This window comes from Eubalaena glacialis, chromosome 17, assembly GCF_028564815.1.
Source record: "Eubalaena glacialis isolate mEubGla1 chromosome 17, mEubGla1.1.hap2.+ XY, whole genome shotgun sequence".
In the NCBI taxonomy this organism is placed as follows: domain Eukaryota; kingdom Metazoa; phylum Chordata; class Mammalia; order Artiodactyla; family Balaenidae; genus Eubalaena; species Eubalaena glacialis.
In genome coordinates, this window is record NC_083732.1 from 6,287,261 (window position 1) to 6,312,349 (window position 25,089).

The 25,089-nt window shown below is 45.5% G+C and overlaps 1 protein-coding gene across 4 annotated transcripts in view; it reads left to right on the top strand.

Moving 5' to 3' along the window:
- FAM110B (family with sequence similarity 110 member B) overlaps window positions 1-25,089 on the top strand; it is a 134,859-nt gene that overhangs the window by 100,139 nt on the left and 9,631 nt on the right. The window contains exon 5 of one of the 4 annotated variants that reach the window (XM_061172008.1): window positions 17,022-17,200. The exons of 2 other annotated variants lie outside the window; for them this stretch is intronic. The gene's annotated coding sequence lies outside the window, so the exon portion shown is untranslated. The remainder of the gene's footprint in view (window positions 1-17,021; window positions 17,201-25,089) is intronic. One more of the 4 variants, XM_061172009.1, reaches the window with a different exon arrangement.

Consider the following 25,089-nt stretch of genomic DNA (forward strand, 5'->3'; position numbering starts at 1 on the left):
TCAGGTCTTGGCTAAAACTCAGCAAGCAAAGGAAGAAGGTAGATGTCAGAGGAGAGTATAAGTGACTTCTCCAGTATTTTTTAAAAGGCTCACACTCACTCCTAGCCTCTTTGTTTTGGTATTCTATGTTTTAAAGTAACTCACATCCTGCCTTGCCTTTAAAGTCATCCACGAACTTAATAAGTTTGCTCTAGCCTGCCCTCTGGGTCTTTAATGAGCAAGTCCTGTCCCTTAAGAACGGAAGGACTCACTACTAACTCCAAGGCTAATATTTGTACAGGGAGACACCGTTTTCCCAGATTATTGCCGTGATGTGAGATGGACTCAGAAGTCCTGACAGATTCTGTCTATGACTGGTCGCCTTTCCATGACAAGGGATAGTATTAGCCCAGGAGGATTCTCCCAGAAGCCATAGTTGCTGTCCCTAAAGTAAAATAGATTTATATTTAATAATTAATTATTCTGGTAACGAGACAAGAATAAATTACACATTTCCAGGAATTCTCAGGACTTTCTTTGAAAGCTGTAGTTAAGCGTGACACTCAGAAAGAGACACTGACACCCTCTGCAGGCATGGTCATCCCCGGCCCCGGGGCCTCCCTCATCACAGCCAACCTCACACTGGCCTCGTGGTTTCCGTTCTTGAAAATGAGACTTCACGCCGATCTCTCTTGAACCTCAGGAGTGGGATGCAAGCCTTGTCCTCCTGGACTCACACAACAAAGAGGGTTTCTTAGTTACCTGCATGGGTCGGGGAGGTGTTAGATGCATTTGCTGGCCCTGGGGTGAGAGAAAAACCCACAGGTGAAGTAACCAGCGTTCAGTAAGGGTTAATTATCCATGTGAGTCAGGCACTGTTCTAAACGTTTTGCACGTGTTAATTTATTTCATCCCGATTTCATGTTCCTAGGAGACGGGTCATATCTCTTTTTACAGATGAGGCGATTGAGACACAGGGAATTGAAGTATCTTGCCGAAGGACATTTAGCTGGTCAGGTAGAGGCCGTATCTAAACCCAGCAGGTGCCTCTCCAGATTCTGTCCTGTGCTGTCCTCGGGATTCAGGCAGCATGAGAGACGGTCTTAACTGGCATCAGAACCCAGAGAGGCCGAGTGCTGTTGTTGTTGTTTTAATTTGTAGCTGCATCACTGTAAATCCTGGGGAACTTGACCTTCCTCAGAACCTGTGACTCACCTTGACGAACACTGTTTTCTGAACTATTCCATTGCTCACCTACTCGTGCCCATCCCCACACCGTATCCCAGCCAGTTTCTTAAAGTGACTTTCCTGGCTCGTTTTCCATTTTCTTTAGGACTACAGAAGGGAATTCCCCTGCATGTCCTCGTGATGTTCTGCACGTAATGTTAGCGGAAGCAAAACAACACAGTGATTATGAACTGGGATTTGGAAGTGAGACGGGCCTGGGCTGGAATCCTAGTTTGGCCATTTGGCTGCACTTGGAACTTGGGCAGGTTCACCGGGTATCTGTAGACGTGTGTGTCCCAGGCACTGCTCTGGGCTCTGGAGACGCAGAGAACAGACAAAGGCTGCTCCAGTGGAACTGAATACTAGTGTAGGAGACAGACAGTGAACAAAGCAAGTCCCCTACACACGAACCTTCAAGTTGCAAACTTTCAAAGATGCAAATGTGCGTTCTCAGGTCCAATCACGGAAGTTAGTACACGTGTCTGGCGTTCATTGCCACGTGCGTGCATCCTGTACAGGTGGTTGTGCTTTTGTGTACTTTACTGTGCGGTGCTGTGTAGAGCACAGTAGTACAGTATCTTTATTTCAAGCCCAGGATGTCCGGAAGCAAGCGTAAAAGCAGCGGTGATGTAGCTGGTCCTGTACTGTACTCTTCAAGGTACTGTACTGTAAGATTAAAAATGTTTCCTTTATTTTTTGTGTTTGTTTTTTATGTATGATTTGTGTGAAAAGTATTATAATCCTATTACAGTGGAGTACTATATAGCCGATGGTGTTAGCTGGGTACCTAGGCTAACTTTGTTGGACTTAAACAAAGCGCTCTCAGAAGGGAACTCGTTCGTATGTAGGGGACTGAACCGTACAATAATCCTGTCGGCTCCACCTTTAACATACATCCAGAAATTGACCAGTTCTCCCCACCCCACTACCGTCCCCGAGCTCCAAACCCCTGGGCTCATTGTGAGAGCCGGTTTGCTGGTCTCTGCTTCCACCCTGGCCCCTGCAGCCTCTTCTCAGCAGAACATCGGAGGCCCCTCCAACTCCTGAGTCCAAGCCCACACTCCAGTGGCGCCGGCTGTGTGCGGGGAGAGCCGTGGTCCTGCAGCAGCCCCTGGCGCCCCCCTCCTTCCTCTCATGCCAGCCACGCGGGGGCCTCCGCACTCGTCTTCCCCCTGCGTCTCTGCGATCCCTCCCTCACCTCCTTCACAGCTTCGCCGAGATGTCCCCTTTCCAGGCAGGCCCTTCTGTCTGACATGTAGAACCTTGCCGGAATGCAGGAGGAGCTGACTTAGCCATTGAACATACAAACATGCCCGCCCTAAAATTCAGACCAGATGTGTGTGCCTTCGCACTTCGGGTCGTCCTGTGACCTGGCCGTAGAATAATAAATCAGCCCATTTCAAAGGTCTTGGGAGGCCTCTTCCTCGCAGACACTGAGATTTGGATGTGTCATGACAGTTAACCCAGAGATTATGAAAGAGTGAACATTCAACCTCTTAGGAAGAGATACGGAAGAGACAAGCAAATGACCTTACTCTTGTCCAGAACGGAATTTATTCCATTTCAGGCTTGTGATTCTGGATTCCAGAGGCTGGAGGATATAACGAACTGGAAAGCATCCGGAATAGTTTGTTAACTCAAAACCATTTCGAGCTTCTCCTTAATGCGATGCGCACGGCATTTGGGGGCTGCCTCTAGGAGTCTAAGCCCAGCAGTTCCCTCAAGACCTAAAAAAAAGCAAGTGAGAAGTCCAGAAAGCACATGTCTCATGACCCCATGGGATGGCTTAAAGCAAAGAGCCTCTTTTGTAACAGGTTTATTTTATAGCGTTTTTGTGCAGCTCTGTCCAAAATCCCTTAAGCAGGAAAAATAAAATAAAACAGAATCGATAGCAGGTAAACCAATTAGGGAATCTAAGTGAAGTCACTTCTCTGAGTCTAACAAAGCAGGAAGCAAGCCGACTCCATGAGAAGAGTCGATAGGGTTCTGTGCTGGGCTTTCCTAGTGGCAGCTGGATGCAGAGTCAGGAACAAAGAGCCATTTGTTCAACTCCACTCCCCAGCGGGACAGCCCGTGGACCAACATTCAGGAAAAGAGCTGGGGAAACTTAGAGAGAGGAAAGGTGCAGAGGTCTCAGTCTTACGTGTAAGCACAGAGAGACAGAGCTATTGCCAAAAGGGGGGGTGGAGGGGAGCAAGTTTGGGGGTGTCCTTAACCTCTGGGGACCTTGGTTTCTTCATCAGGCAGATGTGATCATGGCCCTGCATGGTCGCATTCATGTTGCAGCTCCACTTCTTTCTAGCTGAGGGGCAGCGAGCATTTTCTTGGGCAAATTCTTGAGCATCTTAACATCTTGGGGCCTCGGTTTCTTCATTTGTAAAATGAAGGCTCATAATAGCTCCTGCCTAATAGAACTGTTGGGGGGAGTTGATGTGTGAATATTTGTAAAGCCCCTTCCAGCTGACCTGATGCACAGTGATACCAGCCAGGGGTGATTTCTCTGATCATTGCAGCATGTAGTAGGCACCTAATGAATACTTACATCAATAAACACGGTCTGTCTTTATAACCAGAGGCATCTTTGCAATTTCCTTATTTAATCTGCATTAAATTTAATAGAGACTCAGGTTTCCTCTTTCATTAGAAAACACAAAGAGATTAAGTACAGGACAGCATTTTTAAAAAATAAGTCAAAAAGTATCTGTCTTTATAAATACTTATGCAATATTGGGAAATCTCTTGTCCTCCAAAATGCGAGTACCAGAAAGATTCTAGAGTAAGATCCTTAGATATGAAAATGATATATCCTGCGTGCACAGATGTCGTTAAGTTTTTTAAATGTTTCCCAGTTATCATCAATCTCTTTACTGATAACAATGCCATTTCCATAATCCCGAGGAACTTAATTGGACATACTCCTTTTCTCTTTCCTCCTCTCTGCACCGACCTTGTTCTGTGACATCATTTCCACGCCTTTGATGAATGAGCTCATTCTGTCATGGAAATGCCTATCCCACTAGTGGGGGCCATGCGGGTTGATAAAACCAAGAAGCAAGCATTGGTCTCTGGAGACTCATGATCAGGGAAACCAGCCTCACGTTCCAGGGTGTTCAGATTTCAAACGCTCTTCGCATCCTGAAACTGGCCGTCTTGTTTTGCAGGACCGAATGGGACACCAGGGCGCTGTATCAGAAGGTCTGTGCTGGGAGGTTTAGTAGGTGGCTGGCTGGGATGAAAAACTTCATCGCAAATGATTACTTCTAAGCAGGGGGTCCTCAGGGAGGCATGTATGGCCATGGTACAAGGAGCCGAGAAGCTTCCAGAGAGGCTGCACTAAGGAGATTTTGACTCAACACACTCTTACTTCCAGCTGCAAATCAGCAAGCTCTGCAGCAGCTTCAGTTGTGAACATCTTCCCGGCCGCTTAGGTTAAAAACGCCAAAGATTCCCTCTTGAACCTTAAAAGTGTGGTTTGAAAAGTACCTCTTTTTTACAGCTTAGACATGCAGATGTTAATTTGGTGTGCAACCCGGGAAAAACTGTTTCCCTTTGCTATTCTATAACAAGTAACAATAATAATAATGATAACATTTAAAAAACCACTCAACCATATTTGTGCTTCTAGCCTTACAATCTCATCTTTCAATTCTCATTTTAACATTGCCTACAGACATAAGTTACTTTAAACATTCAGAGTGAATGTTATGCATGATTTTTCTGAACAAGTGGGATAATGGTATCCTCCAGAAACTCTGAGATGTGCCCATCCGCACGCCTCTGTCTCAACAGCAGGACTCAGCCCAGGATGGAGGGATAAAGATCGGGCAGCATCACTGAAGAAAGTTAATGTTTCTCTTAATTTGAGTTTGAGGGGGAAACGTGGTATGTCAGTTTCTCATTGGGATAGAAGATCCAACACAGCAACTGACTTGCTTCTCACTGGTAAGGGTTTGAAAAACTGGTTGAAATAGATTCTTTACTTTTCATGTGGGTCCTTGTAGCCTTCTTGTGGCAGTGGCCATAGAACGTATTCAGAGAACTCCAAAGGCCCTGGTCCCTCCTGATGGCCCGTTAGCAGACACTGCAGGCTGCCCTTGGGCAGGAGTGTGGCCGTGGCTCTGCTGTGTGTTTACCATTCTCAGCATCCTGCTACGTGCTTTGCACTTGTTACCTCGTTTTCAACCCGCAGGCATCCGGTAAGGTGGCTTGTGTGTGCCGTTCTTTTACTGTCAAGAAAGCCGAGGCTCTGGTATAGGTAAATAACCTGCTTCAGGGACATGCAGCCAGTGAGCGATGGAGCCCAGGGCCAAGCCAAGTTCATGCTTACGTCCGGTCAGCATTTGTACTGTCACCGAACAAGTGAGCAAAACACCCTGCTTCCCACACTTGTGTCCCTGACTCCAAGGGCACCTTCTGCCAGGGCACGTGGTTTCTGGTAGGACGAGGACTGGGAAAAGGCACGTGGCCTGAGCGCGTTTAAAGAAGATAGCCAAACTGCCTGTGCCCATAAATATTTTATCATTATGCAGGGTGCCCTGAACGTAACGCGCTGCCTTCCTCCTGACATGGCTTTGGGAAATTTTCATTACGCCTCCCTTTTTCTGGGTGCTTCCCTTTTGATCTTCCTGACCGAGGTCTCCTGGTCTGAATTATCCTGTTAAGTGTTTAACAGGATGGTTAAACAGTTTAGTGAAGAGTGATGGGGGATGTAGGAATAAGAAAATAACCCAGCGATACTCAGTATCTAGCAGGAGGAATCCCAGGCGGGGCACCTCGGGAAGGACGCCTGGTATTTCAACAGGTAACTTCTTTGTCTGTAGTTTATTTTTGAATCAGAACACGTGCTTACAGACGGCAGGATCCCACCCCAGAAGTAGCTGCCCCTTTGTGGTAGCCCAGGTTCAGTGGTCGAGAACTCAAAGGGGGATTCCCAGCCCATATTGTTGATGTTTTTGACTTACCTACCCAAGAGCGGACTGGTAAAGAATCCAGCATTTTAAGTGCACGCCTCTGGGATCCATGCAATTCCTGAGGTGGGGAAACAGAAGGGATGTGACGGGGGGGGAGTTCTGTAAAACACGGGAGGGCAGGCTGGAATCAATCAGCCAAGGTCATCGTCCATCGGACACGTGCCTCGTCCATCCGGGCAACAACACGTGAGTGGAGACTGAGGACTGGTGTTCGGAGCGTCCCCCGGGAGAAGCCCAGGTTAGGGGTGCTCAGTGGAAGCTGCTTTGGGGGCGTGTGAGAACCACGTGTCTCCCCCTTCTTCCCATTTGACCATTCAGTCATTTGCATATTAACGACGCCCCCTGGAGATACTGAGGGGAATAACAGAGGCTGCGATGTCCTCATGGGGCTTGCGTTCTGATGCAGGAGACAGACGATAAAGGAATAAGAGTTCAGTCCGTGGCAGGTTTGTGCAGAAAAATAAGCATTGTGAGAGGATGGGGAGAGATGGGAGACCAAGTGCCGCAACTGCTGGAGGGAAGAGGTGACATCAGAGCAGGGACGGGAATGAGGTGAGCCAGTGGGTCCTGGACTCCTTTGTCCCTGTGCACACACCGCGGATGCAGCTTAAATTGTCTCACTGACAGAGACACATACTAAAGCCTTTGGTTTATCCTAACGTGGGTCTGAGAAGTGTGGTAAAGATCATCACATCAAGAGAAAGCGATTTGAATTGTATTCAGTGTTAGGGTCCCAGATCCCAAACATCTATCTGAGAATGCTCTATATATAAAGTTTCGAAAATTTTCATCTGTACTGTACACAGGTGCAGCGTTTCAAGCTCATTTTTTATTGTTTTATCACTTGAATTGCCCAGGGAATAGCCAGACAGCAGAAATTATGTAACGTGTAGAGTCTTTATAATCAGTTTATGTTTTGTGTTAACTTGATTAGGAACGATGTGACATAGCCACACACTCCGCTATGTACACAATTAATTTATGTGCTGCAACCGAATTTTTCTTTTCGAAAACTGTCCTGTTTTGTAGAGTTCCTAATGGCCTCTTTCTGTCTTTTACCTTACTTTCTAATCTACCTAGAGTCAGTCTGTATCCCAAATGTTCCAACATTTCTGCCATATGCCTCTGAATAATAGTTCACGAATACTCACACATCTTCTGGAGTGTTTTCTCCCGGGGCCATTCCAAGCCCAGTTGCTCTGAGCTGCTCAACAGCTGCTGTAACTTCTCGTCAACAGAACCCGAGAACCGACCTTGGCTGCTTCTTGGGACGCGGGGTGGGGGGAAGGAATCCCCCCTCTTTTCTTGGGTTGCTGTATCTTTTCCTTCCAGGTTTATACCCCCTTCTGACAAAGCACATCCTCTGTAAGCCTCAGTGCCTGGGAGGTCTATTTTTGAATTCTTACATGTCTGAAAAGTGTCTTTACTCTGTCCTTGTGCTTGAAGAAGGATGACCTGGGCATAAAATTTTAGGTTAAAAAGTATTTTCCCTCCCTTGTGAAGACTTGGTGCCATTGTTTTCTAGAATCTAGTGCTGCCCTTAAGAAGTCCAGGGCATTCGGGCACCTTATGTATCCTGCTTTGTGAGATCTCTTTATCCTAATGATCTGAAAGTTCACAGCGACATGAGTCTTACTGTGGACTTTTTTTGTTTGCTTCTTTATTTTTTGGACTGCTATTTCTGGCTCTGGATGCCTGGACCCTTCCATCTAACTAACTTTTTAGTGTTATTTCTTAAATAATTTCTCCCCTTCCATAGTCTGTGATCTCTTTGCCTAGAGTTTTTAATTATTTGAATATTGGACCTTCTGGATGGATCCTCGCATCTTTGTCATCTTTTCTTTCCTATTTTCTAACCTCTGTTCTTTTGCTCTACTTTCTGAGAGATTTCCTTCAAATCCTCCTATGGAAGAAATCTTTATTTCAATTAAATATTTCATTTCCAACTCTTAGTTTTGCCTCTTTTTAAATTTTTTTAAAAGAACATCAGGTTTTTATTTCAGGGCTTCCATAGCCTCACTTATTTCTCTAGATGATATCCTGGACTTTTTGAAGTTTTCTTCAAATGTCCTTTGAATTTCTCATTTTCCTCCCAGTTTCTTTTTTTGTTTCTGTTTGATGACTTGAGTCTCTAGCTTTCATGTTAGATGCCTGACTGCCCGTTAACACTTAAAAGAGAGTTGCTGAGCATCGAGCATCGGGTGGGGAGCTCGGTGTGTGAAGGTGAGGGTTGTTGATGGCGGGACGCACTGGATGGGACCACACGCTGAGCCAGCTTTCTCCAAATTGGAACCCCTAAACCTCAGTAGGTGCCCCGTCCCCGCGTCCCAACACACACCCCTACCCAAGGCTGATCAGTTTTTTCAGAGAGAAAAAAGTGCTTTCCTTCCTGGAAAGCACCCTCTGTCCCACCGCTGGCATTGGGAGGGTGCAGGGGAGGAGGCGAGCTTCAGGCCCCTGCACCGGCACCTTCATTATAACCCAGTCCTGCTATTGCAGGAAGGGGGACCCTTTCCAGGGCCCGAGAGTGGGCTCTTGTCTAACACTCGGAAAGGAACAGTCCGAGGAGACACACGTGCTGACAAAACAAGAGACTTTATTGGGAAGAGGCGCCCGGGCGGAGAGCAGGAGGGTGAGGGACCCCAGGAGGACTGCTGTGCCACGTGGCTCACAGTCTCGGGTTTTATGGTGATGGGGTTAGTTTCTGGGTTGTCTCTGGCCAATCACTGTGACTCAGGGTCCTTCCTGGTGGCATGTGCATCACTCAGCCAAGGTGGATTCCAGCGAGGAGGATTCTGGGAGGTTGGTAGGACATATGGGCTGGCGTCTCCTCTCTCCTTTTGAGCTTTCCCGAATTCTTCCGGCTGGTGGTAGCTTGTTAGTTCCGTGTTCCTTACCAGGACCTCCTGTTGTGAGATAAGCCATGCAAGTGGCTACCATTGAGCCCGGCAGGGGCGGGCGGTTTCAGTCACTGGTTCCCCTAACACTGCCTTAGGCTGCTTTCTGCCCACCTGGGAGTCCTGTGGGCCACGCAGAGGTCACGGTGGGATCTCAAGCCAGCCAGTACTGTGCTTAGCGTTTCATAAGCTCCATATTTTCAGCTGGGTTTCTAATCCTCCGCTCTGGGTCTGTCCTGCTCCGAGGTCCTGTCACTTTGTGGTGGTGGGAGTGATGCCAGAAAAATCACTCACTTTTCCCTGGAATCTTCCGCCAGACACTTAGAGTATAACTTCCAAGGCGCATTAGGTTAATTACTAGTCATCCTTCTGCTTTGTGTCTCTTGCTCTTTTTGCCTTTTTATTATTTTATTCTCATTTTAGCAGGGTCCGGGGAATGAAAGGAGATAAACAAAGCAGTCACACTACTGTTTTGAACCAAAAGTAACATTTGGTATTTTTTTCACTTTCTTTATGTATATTTCACATTATTCAAATTATAGCCATCTGTTGTGTGAGCTAATAATAGTCCCCCTAGGATGCTTCCGTCTTTAGAAACCATTGTGCAGAAAAAGCTAAATCCTGTAACCCATCAACATGATATGGTAAAGATTTTATACAGTTAGTAATTATAAATTATTTGATTATTCACATGACTTCTGCTTTATAAAGATTAATTGAGAGAGAATTTGTCAGTTGTGCCAGACTTGGTTTTGTTGCTGTCCTGATTATAGATTCTGAGATACAGTTTCCTCGTGTTCAGACACCCTTTGGAAGACAGAATAAAAGCGGATTTCTAAGTTAATTAATAGTGTTTGTGACAGGGATTCAACTTTGTTCTATTTCTGTGGAAAATGTGCTATTCTGACTCCTTACAAATGAGGAGGATTTGATAGCCATATAGGGAAAGGGTTTTTAATTTTATAACCTCTTTTACATCTCTGTTAATCCGCTTTACCTTATCTCTCTTGTATCTATTTCAGTTTTTTATTTTGGGGAGGGGGTGGGGTGATCCCTGATTAATTAATAAAAGTGTCAACCTAGAGAAATTGAAAATGGAAGCATTCAGCCCTAAAAAAAAAAAAAAAAGACTGGGTTCCCAAGTGACATCTTCTTAGCCACAGATCTAATAATTAGATTTAAGCTTATTCTACAGATTAGAGGCCATATATACTGGCAGAACCTTCAGAACTGGATTACTCAGTCACCCTGCAGTACGATGAATTGGACTCGAGGGGTCTTTTAAGTCCCTTCTGACTATGAAATCTGTGAAATCCTCTGCTTCCTTGATAGCGAGGCGTAGTGGACTTGTAATAGATCTGTTCTTTGGTTGCTCTGTCTACCAGAAAAATTTATCCTCAAAGCCAAACAGATCTAACAGGCTAGCTTTAAATAGAGATTGGGATTCCATATTACACTGCACAAGTCACTTTTTTCCTTAGACCTTTTTATTAACTTTGCTTACACTCTTTAAATCCCAGAAAAGCGTAATAGCCCATATCCTAGTGACCTGTGTCAAGGGAGGTAGAAAACAAGAGGGATGCATCCTGAACTGGCCTGGGGCGTTTTTGAGACCTACCAAAGGATAAGAAACCTGTTTGCTTATTTATTCATCTAGCATCACTAATTCTAGAACAGGTTTCCACATTTAAATAGAACTCAAATTTACAAAACAAGTGTTGTTTTTAAAACTTTGCCAATCACCTTATACACATCCCTATTAGCATGGTCATTTAAAATATAGAATTAATGAAGACGATTTAGGAAAGGTCAAGTATATTTCTGAATCTTATTCTTCTCAGTAGACTATAGAGAAACTGAGGAATTTTAAAAGAAAAATGATTTATTCCTTTTAAGTTTGACCAACCAGTCAGTTCTGCCCCAAATCCTGTTCTTTGATGCTGACTTTTTAAAAAAATATAGTTGATATGCAATATTATGTTAGTTTCAGGTGTGCTAGGTAGTGATTGGACATCTACGTACATTACAAGATGATCCCGAAGATAAGTCTAGTAACCATCTGTCCCCATACAAAGTTACCACAATATTATTGACTACATTTCTCATGCTGTATATTACATCCCCATGGCTTATTTATTGTGTAACTGGAAGCATGTACCTCTTAATCTCTTATCAAAACAAGTTGAAAGCACTTCAGTTTGGAGTAGGAAACCATTGAAATCTGGAATTGTTCTGTTTGAATGATGGAATCCTTATGTGAAAATATTTTGGGGAAACTGTTTCAGAAAGCACCATGAATGTATTAATTTTCTTTGGTTTCTGGTCTCATCTGCTCATACCCTTCCCCTTGGTATCTCCTGGGCAAGAGTAAGTTCATATGATAGTGCCTTACTGTCTTCAGTACTGTTTAAATGACATATTCCAACCCAGGCCATATTCGGAACCATAATAAGGGAAAAACACTTTTTTTCAAAGCAAAGTTTCATTTTAGAATTTTGGAGCAATTTAGGAAACTTAGTCCTGGTCTTTCTGATTTTGAGGCCAAAGTTTGAGGCTTAGGTTGTTTTCTCGATAGTAAGAGATGACAAATGTTAAAGCCTATTTCTCCCTATAAAATGTCTTATAACCTGCCAATCATGTTCATTTCTATTGTTATTTAACCTCCTGGGTTATTTTTGAAATCATGATTGTTCATTTATTTCGGGGGCAGATTGTGTGTTCCAACTCCCCCGCTACAACCAGGCTTTTTTTTTTTTTTTTTACTTTTTTTTATTTTGATAATTTAGACTCACAGGAAGTTACAAAGAGAGCAGAGAGGTCCCATGTACCATCACCCAGCTTCCCCCTCCTCGCATGATGTCTTATGTAATTATAGTGCAGTGTTGAACCCAGGAAATCGACATTGGTACAGCGTGTGTATAGTTGTGTCCTTTTATCGCACGTGTAGGCTCATGGAACCATCACCACAGTCAAGATTCTAACCAAAGCACAAAGCTCTCCCTTCCCATACCCCTTTACACCCAGACACACCCGCTCCCATCCCTAACCCCCGACAACCGTTTATCTGTTCCCCACTCTAGAATTTTGTAATTTGAGAATGTTCTATAGCTGGAATCATGCAGTGTGTGACTTTCTGATATTGGCTTTGTTCACTCAGCATGAGTGCCATTGAGGTACATCCAACTGTTCCTTTTCCTTTCCGAGCAGCGCTCTGTGCTTGGATGACCAGCCGTTATTAACATTCACCTATTAAGGGGCATTGGGGCCCTTTATAGTTTCTAGTTTCTGATTATTACAGATAAAGCTGCAGTGGACACGTGTGTGCAGGGTTTTGTGTGGAGGTAGTTTTCGTCTTCTCTGGCATCGATGCCCAGGAGTGCAGTTGCTGGGCTGTGCCGTGTTCTATGGCTGCCGTCGACGTCCATGGTGGACCAGTGTCTCTGCCTCTTCCCAGCATCTAACCAGTGGGGTCACTTTTTCATCTTAGTTCCTCCAGCAAGTGTGTGGTGATAGCTCATTGTCGTCCCAGGGGCTAGTACTGGGGAGCATCTTTTTGTGTGTTTGTTTGCCCTTCGAATGCCCTCTTTGTTGAGACCTTTTGTTGAAATCTTCATATCTTTTGTCCATTTTCTAATTGGATTATTTTGTTTTTTAAAGTTGAATTTTGAGAGTTATTTATATATTCTAGGTGTAAGTTCATTGTCAGATATGTGTTTTGCAGCTATTTTCTCCCAGTCTGTAGCTTGTCTTTTTATCCTTGTAACAGGGTCATTCACAGAACAAAAGTTTTTTTGAAAATTTTGATAAGTCAAATTTTTTTCTTTTATGGATCAAGATTTTAATATCATATCTGAGAACCTTTCATCAAACCCCAGATCCCAAAGATTTTCTCCTGTGTTATCGCCTAAAAAATTTATAGTTTTGTGTTTTACAAGTAAATCTCTGATCCTTTCTGAGTTAGTTTTTGCATGAGGGATGAGGGTTAGGTCAAGGTTCATATTTGTGCTCGTGGATGTCCAATCGCTCCAGCACCATTTGTTGGAAAGACTGTTCTTCCTCCATTGAATTGCTTTTGCACTTTTGTCAAAATAAGTTGACTGTACCTCTGGGTCCATATTTGGGTTCTCTATTCTGTTCTGTCGATCTGTGTGTCTGTCTCAATATATACCACAATCTTGATTACTATAGCTGTATAATAAGTCGAGAAACTGAGTACTAGAGTGATTCCTCCCACTTTTTTCTTCTTTTTCAAAATCCTTTTAGACATTACTGTTCCTTTGCCTTTCCTTGGAATTTTCGAATAATCGTGTGCATGTTTGCTTATAGCTACTGGGAAGTTCTGCTTGGTGCTCACTTTTCTTCCACTCTCTCTTATTGTTCAGCCCAGTTTGATCCTACCTGCTTCTTTGTTGTCGATTTTGTCTGACATGATCGTCTATTTAGAAAATATCAAGGTGTCTACAAAACAAACAAAAAAACCCTAGAACTAAAAAAGTGATTTGGCAAGATCACAGGATACAAGATCAACATGCGAAAGTCAGTTGTATTTCTATATAGTAGTGATGAGCACATGGAAGGCAAAATTAAAAATACAGAACTATTTACAATGGCTCAAAAAAATGAAATACTTCAGTGTAAACCTAACAAAACCCATATAGGACTCATGTGCTGAAAACTCTAGAACTCTGATGAAAGAAATCAGAGAAGGTCTAAATCAATGGAGAGACATACCATGTTAAAGAACTGGAAGACTCAATCTAGTAAAGATGTCAATTCCTCCCCCATCGCTAAACGGATTTAGTGCAATGCCTCGCAAAATCCCAGAAAGATCTTTTGTAGATACAGGTTCTGTTTTGATGCATTTCTTTTTTACAAGAACATCTGGAACTATGTGACTTGAAAACAATAAATTGACCAGGGAAATGGTTTTCCAATGATACCTATAGGTACTTTCAGTGCTTTCGATCACGTTTACTGTAAAAATTCAGTGCCTGCCTTCTGTGAGCCAGGCCCCATGCTGAGTGCCTTCTGTTCTCTGAGTCCCGTCATCTCACAGCCACCCTGTGGGGAAGGTTCTGTTAGGATCCTCACTTTACAGACAGGAAAATGGAAGTACCTAGAGGGAATTTACTTGCCCGAGGCCACAGAGCTAGAGGATTCAGAAGCAAGATTCAAACGTAGACCCACTTGGGTCCAAAATCTGCTCTGCACTCGGTGTTCCTGTCCCTGTAGGGGTCTCAGGCCAAGTGCCCTCTTAGATAACCCTGCTTTTTGAGAATCTCTGTAGTCCTTACATCACTTTACTGCCTAGTTCCCTGCCAGGCCCTGTCGTGAGTATCCCCAGCCTACACTCCGGTTCCAGCTAGAGAGCTGCACCCAAGGACTGTTCCAAATTACCCAGCTAGAAGGGAACATTTGATACTCTTCAGAATAACTTTTTTTCTTGAAATTTTTATTTAAAAGAGACTTTTCCCATCTGGCAGAGAAGGATGACTATAGAAGTATTGTTGCTTGCCTTGCAAGTGGGAGAAATGGATTTTGGAATGACACATCACTTTTCTTAGGTGTCAGGGGAAGTAGGTCACTTTAGAGTGTTTATCATAATATTTGAAAAGAGCTGGCATTGAAAAATGAGAAGTTGAATATTGAGTGGTTCTCTGAGCAAAGACTGGAAATGGACCGCTGGGACCTTTCCTGAGACGGACCATAGCTTTTTCATATAGTTTCTTTTTTCCAGTGTCTCCCTTAGATAAGTTTTATTTTAATGGTCAATTGTAGCTTGATAAAAGGAGCAATTTAGTCTTTATGGTATACATATGTTGGCTTCATTTATTGCAATGTCTTTCTAGATATAAACACAGGAAAGCTCTAACCTCCTTGAGTTCTAGAAACAGCGATTGGAGTGATCTACAGGTCCTTAGTAAGTAAAATAGATGAACATGAACGTGTAAAAGCCTCCATCTACCTTTAAGGCTGTTAAACAAAAGAGAAAAGTCCAATCCCCTCTCTGTAGAAATCAATAAAGAATAAACAACGTCACAGAAGCGTCGGATCCCCTTTAAGCTAATGGAGGAGAAATTACACGAATCCAGACGTTCGACTGGAGACTTCGGCATCGCATCCGAAGTGGTTTCTGGCAACATCTCCCAGTTCGGAGCCCGTGGCTTCCTTTTGCACACATACCAGGTCCTGACTGCAGAATTTCATAAGTCGGTTACTAACCTGCAGTCGCCGGCTAAATGTTTTCTGAAGAATTTGGGGTGACGTGATCTCAAACACAGGCTGACATGTTACACGCCAGTATAACTGCCGTTAGCACATTTACTACAGGGACCATCCAGCTCTTGGTAACAGGAGAGGCTGCCTCTGACCTCCAGGTACCAGCGCCCCCATCCTCAGCCCTGGTCATCACCCCTCAGGCCCGTAAATGGCTCCTGGCAATGATTCTCTCCATCAGGCTGTAAACTCATGGGCAGTTTCAGAGTCTGTGCGCTGCTTAAAGAACTCTCACGTTCTATATACAGAAACAGGCTGCATAAGAAGTATGAGAATTTCAAGGCCATAAAGGATATAAGAGATCATCCGTGTTGCAGATCCGGGACGACTAGAGCAGAGCGGAAGGAAAGGTCCACCACGTTCCGAGCACAGTTGGGTCCTGCTGTCTCTTCATCTACCCCACCTCGCTCATACCTTCCTCTTCTTTACTCTCTTGTTTCTTGGGAGATTTAATCCACTTCACTTTCTTAATATATTCCATTTAATTCTTCGTTCAGTGATCAATACCTTACATACAGTTTATCTTCAAACTTTCCTTCTGTCTGCATGTTTCCTCTGTCCTCGTGTTCCTGTCTTCTTGCTTTGAACACAGTAAATTAAATATCAGCAGCGAGAAAAAGTTTCAAAGAATCACAGAACTTATTATTCGTCTGCCACCCCCTCATCCACTGCAGGAATCCCCTCTAAAGCTTCTTGGGCTGATGGTAGGGCTTCGTCGGCACAGGCCCATTCTGGGATGAAAAGCTCACTCTTTACAAAGGAGTTAATACCAGTTTGGGACAGTTTTAATTGTTTAAAAATTCTTTCTTAAATCGATCTACAAATTGCCTCTACAGTCTGTGACCTTCTGATGGTGTTGTCTCTAGCTCATTACAAAGAACAGTGGCTAACATGTATTACCCCCAACACACCAGGAGGGGCTCCTGCCGTCATCCTCGTGGTGCAAGTGAGGAACCCGAAGGTTAGAGAGACCCGAGGTCACACGGGAGTAAAGAGTGGAGCTGGGGGTGCAGAGCTCGTATTCTGACCCCAGACCCTGGAGGAGGGGCCCCGCCAGCCCCTTCTCCGCCAGGACGCTGTCCTCCAGGGTCACACCTGCTCTCTGGGCCCCTTTCTCCTTGCTGTTTTCTTACCCCGCTAGGTCCGCTGTCTTCTGTTTCCCAGACGCCTTTCCCCTGTCTCGCCATCGGAATGGTCATGGGTTACTATGCTCTCGTTTCCACCCGGGTCCTCCCCTGCCCGTGTTCCCTGCAGTCTCCCCGCCCTGACGCTGCATTGTGCAGACTGCAGCCGGCATGTTGTGACTGTTGTGACGGCCGCACTGCGTCCGTCTCAGGCACATCAGCCTCTCCTGGCCCATGGTAGGCACTGAGTGGTCTTTGTCGAAGGATTGCATTCCCTTCCCTGGCTACTATATACTCTACGACTTCTTAGTTGTTTTTCCCTGGGGTCTCTGATTCCCCGTGGTTAAACCTTAAATTTGCAAAAGCAGTACATTCTTCCTCTCTCTGCTCGGAGATAGAATTATAATTCATCCGATGCTTTGCTTTTGGCAGGAGGAGAAGCAAATGGGGACTTGCCGCTTCCCAGCACTGTTAAGTGTTGCTTCTGTGGCGGCTCAGCATCTGTACTAGAAGGTAACTGCTGACTCACTGGGTCTGTATCCCCGCAGCAGCAACACTGCCTTTCTTCTCGTCCGTCGGCCCCGGCAGGTGCTCTGTGCCCCGAGCCCAGCTCGGGCTCCCGGGAGGGTCCGTACAGGTACTGCCCTCACCCCCAGGAGTGCTGGCCCCTGCCACTGCTGTAGCGCCGTCATCATCTCCAGAGGTCTCCTCCGATGTCCCGGGCCAGGTATGAAAAGTCCTGTAGAGCCTCATTTTTATTTCCCTGTTTTCAGTGCCTCCGTATGAAATCTCTCTCCTGCATCCTGTGCGTTGGTTCTTCTCTTTCTACTGTACTGCTCCTGTCAACATACAAATGTGCTGTCGTTTCTACCATCTTAAAGAAAAACTCCCTCTCTTGATTCTGCCGACGCCTCCAGCCCTCAGCTCCTCTCCAAGCTCCTGGGACACACCAGCAGCCCTTGTCCCCCGCTATTGGAATCAGCAGCAGTTTCCACCTTGCTGAATCCTGGTTCTCCCCTTCCATTTAGCACCTGGACGTACCGTGCTGCATATTGCATTTATTTATGCCGTATTTGTGAGCTCCACGCAGCGTTCACTGTGTTCACTGCCTGGCATGAGTAGATGCTCGGTAAACATCATTCTCTGAAGGCACAGATACATAACTGGTGCTTTGTGCGTTCTAGGTCTTCTGTCTGTATAAACATGCCCCCTTGGGGGTCTGTCCCTTGAGGGTGGGAGGGTCACAGGAAGTGGTCTTTGTCGTATTGGGTGGGTCTCCATGGCCTGGAGGATTCAGTCCCAATCCTCCAGGCAAGTGCAGGGAAGCCTGCTTTTTATCGAATCAGGTGATGACTAGATTGTTATTTTTCTGTTGTTCAGAAGATATTCTAATTCCCTTAGCAAGATATTAGAATAATTATTTTCTCCCACAGAGGGAGGAGTGAAATTTTGAGAGTTCCTTAGAGAATCTTACCAAAGGGCTTTTATGGTCACTGCCACAAATTGGATTTAGTGGGCCTATTCTTTATATTTTAGGAATGCCGTCTCCCCGCAGAGTTTCCAGAGCATCTTCCTGCCTCTTAACTCCCCCTCACTGCTTTCTCCTCTGGCACCGCAAGTACTGCGAACTCCAGCTTCTCTGGCAGTGGGCACACAGATTCTGCCACCACAGCAGGAAAGAGGCTTTGTTCTGGAAGCAGCCTAAGGCCTGGCATCCTCCGGGTTAGGGGTGGGGAGGAGGGCGCCAGCTAATGTTCTTTCCTCCCTTCCTTTCAGGCTCACATCCAAATCCAGCCCCTCTTCACCCCTGGCAGCCTGGGACGTTTCCATGACTGTTGAGGGCTGTACCTGGGACGTTTCCATGACTGTTGAGGGCTGCTCCTGGGACGTTTCCATGACTGTTGAGGGCTGTACCTGGGACGTTTCCATGACTGTTGAGGGCTGTACCTGGGACGTTTCCATGCCTGTTGAGGGCTGTACCTGGGACGTTTCCATGCCTGTTGAGGGCTGTACCTGGGACGTTTCCATGCCTGTTGAGGGCTGTACCTGGGACGTTTCCATGCCTGTTGAGGGCTGTTCCTGGGACGTTTCCATGACTTTTGAGGGCTGTACCTGGGACGTTTCCATGACTTTTGAGGGCTGTACCAGGGCACTGGTTTAGAAAACAGAAGGACCTGGGGTTGCTCCTTCAACTGACCAGCTTCAGGCAACTCATTTAAACCTTCCAAGCCTCAGTTTCCCCATCTGCTAAGTGGGACAGGTGATACTTGTTGATTCTAAGGTGTCCATCCCATCTGGCCGGAGGTGTTGCAGAAGGAAGAGTCCCCATAAATGGCTGCCGCTGCGTTTCTCTCCTGAGCGTTGAGTGATGCGCGCAGAATCAAAATCTTCAGATACCAGGAAGCTGTAAACATCAACAACTACCTTTCGCCCCAAGCAAAATAATCCTCTTTCTTGTTAAAAAATAATAGAAAATTTCATTTCTCACTAAACAAATGTAAACAATGATAGAGACTGAGGAAAAAAAGAACTATTTCTAAAAGCCAACTCCCTTTTTTCACTTTGGATGAGTCATTTTTTTTTTTTAGTAAACAGGAATGAGAAACAGTTAATCAAGATAGAGGCAGATAGTTTCATTTTAAAAGAACAGCATGAAGGAATAGGGTAAAAAAGCGTATTGTGTTGGAATGAATATGGAAGGCAGAGTTTTCAGATCTCATGAAAGATTTGCTTTGTCCATCCAGCAGTGTCTGTAGCTTTTAAAGTATTTATCAAGATTACTTTTAATATAGGTTTTTTTATCATCATCCTTAGAGAGACTCTTCAGTGAGCTGGCTTTGTTTGTTTGTTTGTTTTGGCAGTGGGAGTAGGAAGGTGGGGAAGTAAGCAAAGCCTTTGTGATAGTTTTAGCTTTTTATTCTTTTGCATTGGGGCAAACACACATCCTGTGCTGGACACATGTCAGACAAGGGTCCCTACAAGAGATTCTGAGCTCTGCTGTCCTGCAGGGTCCGGTGCTACGCTGGGCTGACCAGGTGTCCGTGGCTGGGGGAAGGGCAGTGCCAGGGAGGAGGGATGGGACACAGAATGAGAGGTCAGAAAAGACTTCGCGGTGCGTTTGGGGACACTTGGAAGGCTCTGGTCCAGGCCAGGCGGAGGAGGGCTGGGGAATGCCAGGGCAGGGAGAAGAATAAGGAGGCGCCGGCATCAGCGTGCCCGGGGGGAGGGGGCCCTGGGGGCAGGTGACGATGGACAGGCAGGGGAGGGCCTGTGGCCGCAGAGCATAGCAGTTGGGCCACCTGCCCGCTGCTTTCGCTCCGGCCAGCTTGGAGCAGAGCTGGAACGGGCCTGGGCAAGGTGCAGTGACCGTATCAGCCACTCCTGAGCTCCTTGTCGCTTGGACCCCAGAATGACATTTCCAGTGTAGACTGTGGTGAAGCCTTACCTCATGCCGTTCTAGGCTTGAAAATGGTTTATGTGAGACGTGTTAAGTGCTAAAGATTAAAATATGCGCTGCAAAAATAGGTGTCTACAGACTTGCCTGTCTTACTTTGAATTGTCCCAGAATTCAGTCTGAATTCTTAAAAGTGAAAAAATACTGTTTGTCTTTTCTGAGTACACTTGAGGCAAGGAACTAGTTGTTTTAACAACTGCTGAACTTTTCCAGCACTAAGATTGATTTCAGAGATGGAAAATAATTCTAGGTGTTGCTTGGCAAATAACATCAACAGTATTCATTCTTTTTTTTTTTAAAGCAGAACCTAGTGGTTCTGCTTTAAAATTCTACCTTGTATTGATTTCCCTTTGGACCGTATTTGTGTTCTAAGCACAGTTCAGGGCTAATGTGTTCGTTAAGCTGTGAATAAACAGTTTCTGTGCGTTTGTGGGCTGGTGCCCCAAGCTCTCCAATCAAAAGGAGGCACTTGGAGTGTTGTTTCAAATTTATAAACAGTGCATCCTGAGGTTCGCTTCCTGGGCTTTTTATCTGAGAGCATCATTGAGCTTTTATAATATAAAATAATGTGCTAGGTAGTCTACTGAGGGTTTTGCATTTTACATTTTAGTTCAGTTGGCTGCCCATTTTAGTGAGTGCCTACTGTGTACACGGCTGGGGGCTTTAGTAGAAATGGCAGTAAAAAGTGAGTTCTCCCTGCTCTCCAAATGCTCCGTATTGTAGACAGAATGAAACACAGTCTCTGTTGCTTGTTGTTCTTTTTAATCTCTCATGATTTTCATCCGAGTTCAGCTAACTTGGATGGATCTGCAGTCACTGGTGTCAAGAAAGAAAATTAAATTAATGGAACTCAGTTGATAAACATTTCACCTTCTCTGCTTGTGCATTTAAGCTGTAAGCAAGTAACATGATTATTTGACGTTAAGGAAAAGTTTAAGCGATTTCTCGTCCTCCTCTTCCTGCTAGGGGAAGCCGGTACTCAGCAGTGAATGGCCAAGAGAGTAGATCTTAGAGCTTAGGGACTAAACTACAATTAGTGTGGCTTCCTAATGTAAATGCACTTACATTATTTAAATGTAAACCATTTAGAACTACATCACACCCATCTTTTGAAGGGCTGGAATGAGGGTGTGACATGGAGAGGTGGACCGAGGGGTAGGTATGCAGATCAGGTTGTGGAGCCCTCAGCCACCTGGTAGCCGAGTATCTTAGACAACTTTGTTGGTGTCTTTGGACATGACTTTCCTCATCTGTAAAGTGGGGATAATAACACTTGCTTTAGAGATGTTGGTGGGATTGAATCGTAAAACCTTTAAACCACATTAGTACAGTTCTCTGTGCATTAGTACATCATGTGTGCGTAACAGGAAATGGTCATTATGAACAGGTTAATTTTTAAACGTAATTTAAATAGCAGTTTTCCTAATACACTCCCAGTGAACTTGGTCCACTCCCCCCAAAATGCTGCTTTATTTTTCCTTCTTTCAAGTTGATATGTGTCACCGTTTTAACACATATTTATTTCAGAGTATTTACACACATATGTATTTACACACGTATTCACACACATATTTAATACATACTTATTTCACTAGAAATTGAAAATATTTTCACAAATAAAGGTTCTGTCTATATTGCCACCCTGCTACGGTTGCTGTAGAGCATGTACAAGTTTACACAGCCAAAGAAAAATGCAAATTGCGGGTGCCTACAACCCATGTCAGTGGGACAACCAGATGCCGGGTCCCCAGATCCACGCAGCCCCAGATTCTGGTCGGGGTACCACTCGCAAGTACTTACCCTCTTGCTGGTACAGGGGGATCAGACTCCTCGTAAGGGAGTAATTGTGAGGATGGATGAGATGGGGCGTGTGAGCCCTGCACGGTGTCTCCATGAGCTGCTATTGAAGTTCATAATCCTTGAGTTTGCTGAGATGTCATTGCTGCTGCTAGAAGGTGCTCCTGGTCACCCTAACCGGGGAGCCAGCTAACTCTTAGCTAAGCACGAGCAGTTCTCCTGAAGCCTGGGACCTGAAGGGGCTAGCCTGTGCGAAGGGCCGGGGCTCTCACTGAGAGTTTGGCTGTGCCTCGCACGTTCTCACAGCCGAACGCAGAGCCGAGTGAAGCCCCCTCCAGGACAGGACAAAGAGGCCGAAAATGGGATCACTTTATGTTTGTTTGGACAAGGCAAGCAGTCCTATTGGAATTCTGTCATTAGGAATTCTAGTCACCCTGCTTTTAATTACTTGTCATTATTTCCATCAAGCAAGCCATCGTATTTCCAAACGATTTTTGGTGCTGGCTTCTGAGATCTCGGGTGCAGGGCAGGGCTCCCCGACATCGACACAAGCTGGTGGCCCTGTTATAGCAAAACTTTCTCTGCCTTTGGCCACGGAAGACTGTTGAACCAGAAATGTGATTTTTTTTTTTTCTGATTCTCAATTTCATTTTACCTGTAATTGTCTTAAATAAGAGAAGGGCATTTTAAAAGAAACCCATGACATTTCTTTTTAGAATGGACTTACTTACAAATGAAAATGAAGCCTGTGAACGAGTTTTCTAAATGACCTTGGAGAATGACATCAAAGTCAAGACTCCATCCCAGATTGAGCTTTGACCGCTCTTTTTCTCCTATCGACCTTAGGTTTGATTTCATTTTTAATAATGGCTTTATTATTTTCTCTAGGCTGTTTCACTTGCACAACTGTTTGCTTTGAAATTTGAAACCACATATTTTTGTTGTTGCTCAAATCAAAATGGGGTCACGTGAGTGACCTTGTAGATAGAAACTGCCTGGTCAATCCACCTTGACAGAAACAGCACACACGCTATATCACCTGAGACCCGTGGAATCATTTTAAGACAAAAGATCATTCAGTGACCATAAAGCTTGAAACCTGATGAGGGGGGACGAAATGTTAATAACTGCTCACGTCGCCTGAACAGACGCGATGCTCCACACTGGCCCTTCGACGCGCTCCCTTGTGGAATTCTCACGGCAGCCCCAGCACACGTACCGTCAGGAGGAAACTGAGGCACACCGAGCTCAGGGAATGTGCCCAGGGTCGCAGAGCTGTGAGTGGCCGGGTCCGGAGTAAATGCGGTTGACCTTGAACCCTGGACCTGGCTCTGGACTGAGGGGCTCCGCATCAGCAGGCGGACAGACAGAAACCCCGAAGGATGCCACCTGGACCGGTTCTACTGTCTGGCCTGGATTCATTAGGGGATGAACAGGAAGCAAGTGTCCTCTTTTCTCGGGCCCTAAGAATGCACCCTGAATTCTCCTCTTCGCCTCTGGGATGAAATCTCAGACACGACCCGTAGCCTCTTCGGTTCATCTTAAATAATTCAAAGTCCTCAGGTCAGTTTCAGGCATGAACGACTGAAAACCTCCAGCCTCTCCCCCTGTTTCAGCTGGGCTCCCCCTCTCCCGGCTCAGGCCTGTGTTGGCTTCGAAACCTCAGTGGAGGAGGGGGCTGAATAAACCTTGTGTGTTTTCCCAGCTCCTTTCCGGCTCCCTATTAGGCATCACTTCTAACCTGGGGGTAGGTCCATGGGGGTCTGTGGACACGCGGGGGGACGATGACGGGGGTCCTCTTCTCGGCTCTGACACCCGTCATCCCCTGGGCATGGGGGAGTCCAGAGCTGGTTCTCTTTGGGAGCTTTTGGGTTCCCTGGGGCAGCCACACATCTCCCACCTCTGGGGGTGCTCATGGCCTTCCCCTCAGTGCAGGGCTCTTGGCTTTCTCGGGGTGGGTGACTCTTTGGGTGCAGTTCCTTTTAAGATAACCCTAGACCACCTTTCCCCAAGTTCATGTGTGGCCTAGGAAACCATTGTACTCGTGGAAACGCAGCTTCCTCTGGCCCGTGTCCTGGGGTGGAGGGTCCAGCACAGAGTCTTTCTTTAGACCTCTCAGACTCCAGCTACAAGCCAGTCTCCATCAGCTCCAGGAGACCTGGGTCAGGCTCTCTGGAGGTGGGCAGGGGTCCTGAATCCAACCTCAGTCTGTCTGGGGTGAGGGTAGGCGCACGCCAAGGTCCAAACCACAGCTCTGAGCAAAGAGCTGAGTCAGCCCCGATACCGGCTCCGTAGGTGACATTGTCTCCTACTCCTTCTTTGCCCCCTGACATCACGGGGAAGTGCTATGGGTAACAAGTTGTACCCCCTCCGTGCTTCCCTGCAGATTTGCTCAGTTCACAGTGCCACCTGGAGGCTGCTGCCGTAATACAGTACACGACTGTCAGTAATTTCCACGCGTTTATCAAAACGCCTGTGCAAGTGTGTGCTGCTCACCCGTGTGTCCGGCACACCCTAGGAGAGCCCTGGGAGGGCATTACTCCTTGGTCCATATCCATGAAGGCCTAGAAGGTAAAGTTGGCCTCTTGGCATCTCTTCACTATTCCAACGTGCATTTCTCTCCTCCGGCTGCACAGAATGGATGTGTCAAAAGAAACAAGGCTTAAAGGACCTGCTGAAAAGTGGACAGATGGTTTACCCAACAGGTGGAAAATGAAAATAAAATCATGAAAACCCAGGGCAAGGAGTTTTTATTATGTAACATTTGAAGACCTACTCTAGCTAACTGAAAGAGTAAGCTAAAAAAATGACTAGGAAAAAAAAAATGACTAGGATACCGGAATCAAAAGTTTAGATGTTGTTAGGACAAGTGCATGGTTTCCAAGAATATACAAAGTGAGACTGTTGTTGGCAAGAAGATTATTTCATTTACAGCTTGGAGCTGATCGCTGATGGCAACACTGAGGTCAGAAAAGAGAAGATCCAGCCATCAGGATTATAGATGTTGAGGGATTTCACCAGGCAATAAGCAAGGAGGCACGTCATTTAGCAAATGAAAAAAAAAACAGGTCCTGAAAGGGCGGTGGTTTTGACTTAACGCTTCCAGATGTTTGGGCCTCTCATTTCTTAGTTTCCGTTCAATTTATCGTGTGCAAATTTAGTCTTTTTTGGATACATGCTTCTGTTACTCCCCCGTTCACCTTTTCACTTTTGTTCTTCTCCTTTTGCACTCTTTACAAGTTAATTTCACAGCATAAAAGGAGTTAATAAAGTGAATGACGTTAGGAAGGGAAGGAAAAGGGAAAATGGTGAAAAACATGGCATATTAATTAAAATGGATAAGTTAATGTCTTCCAAATGCAGTG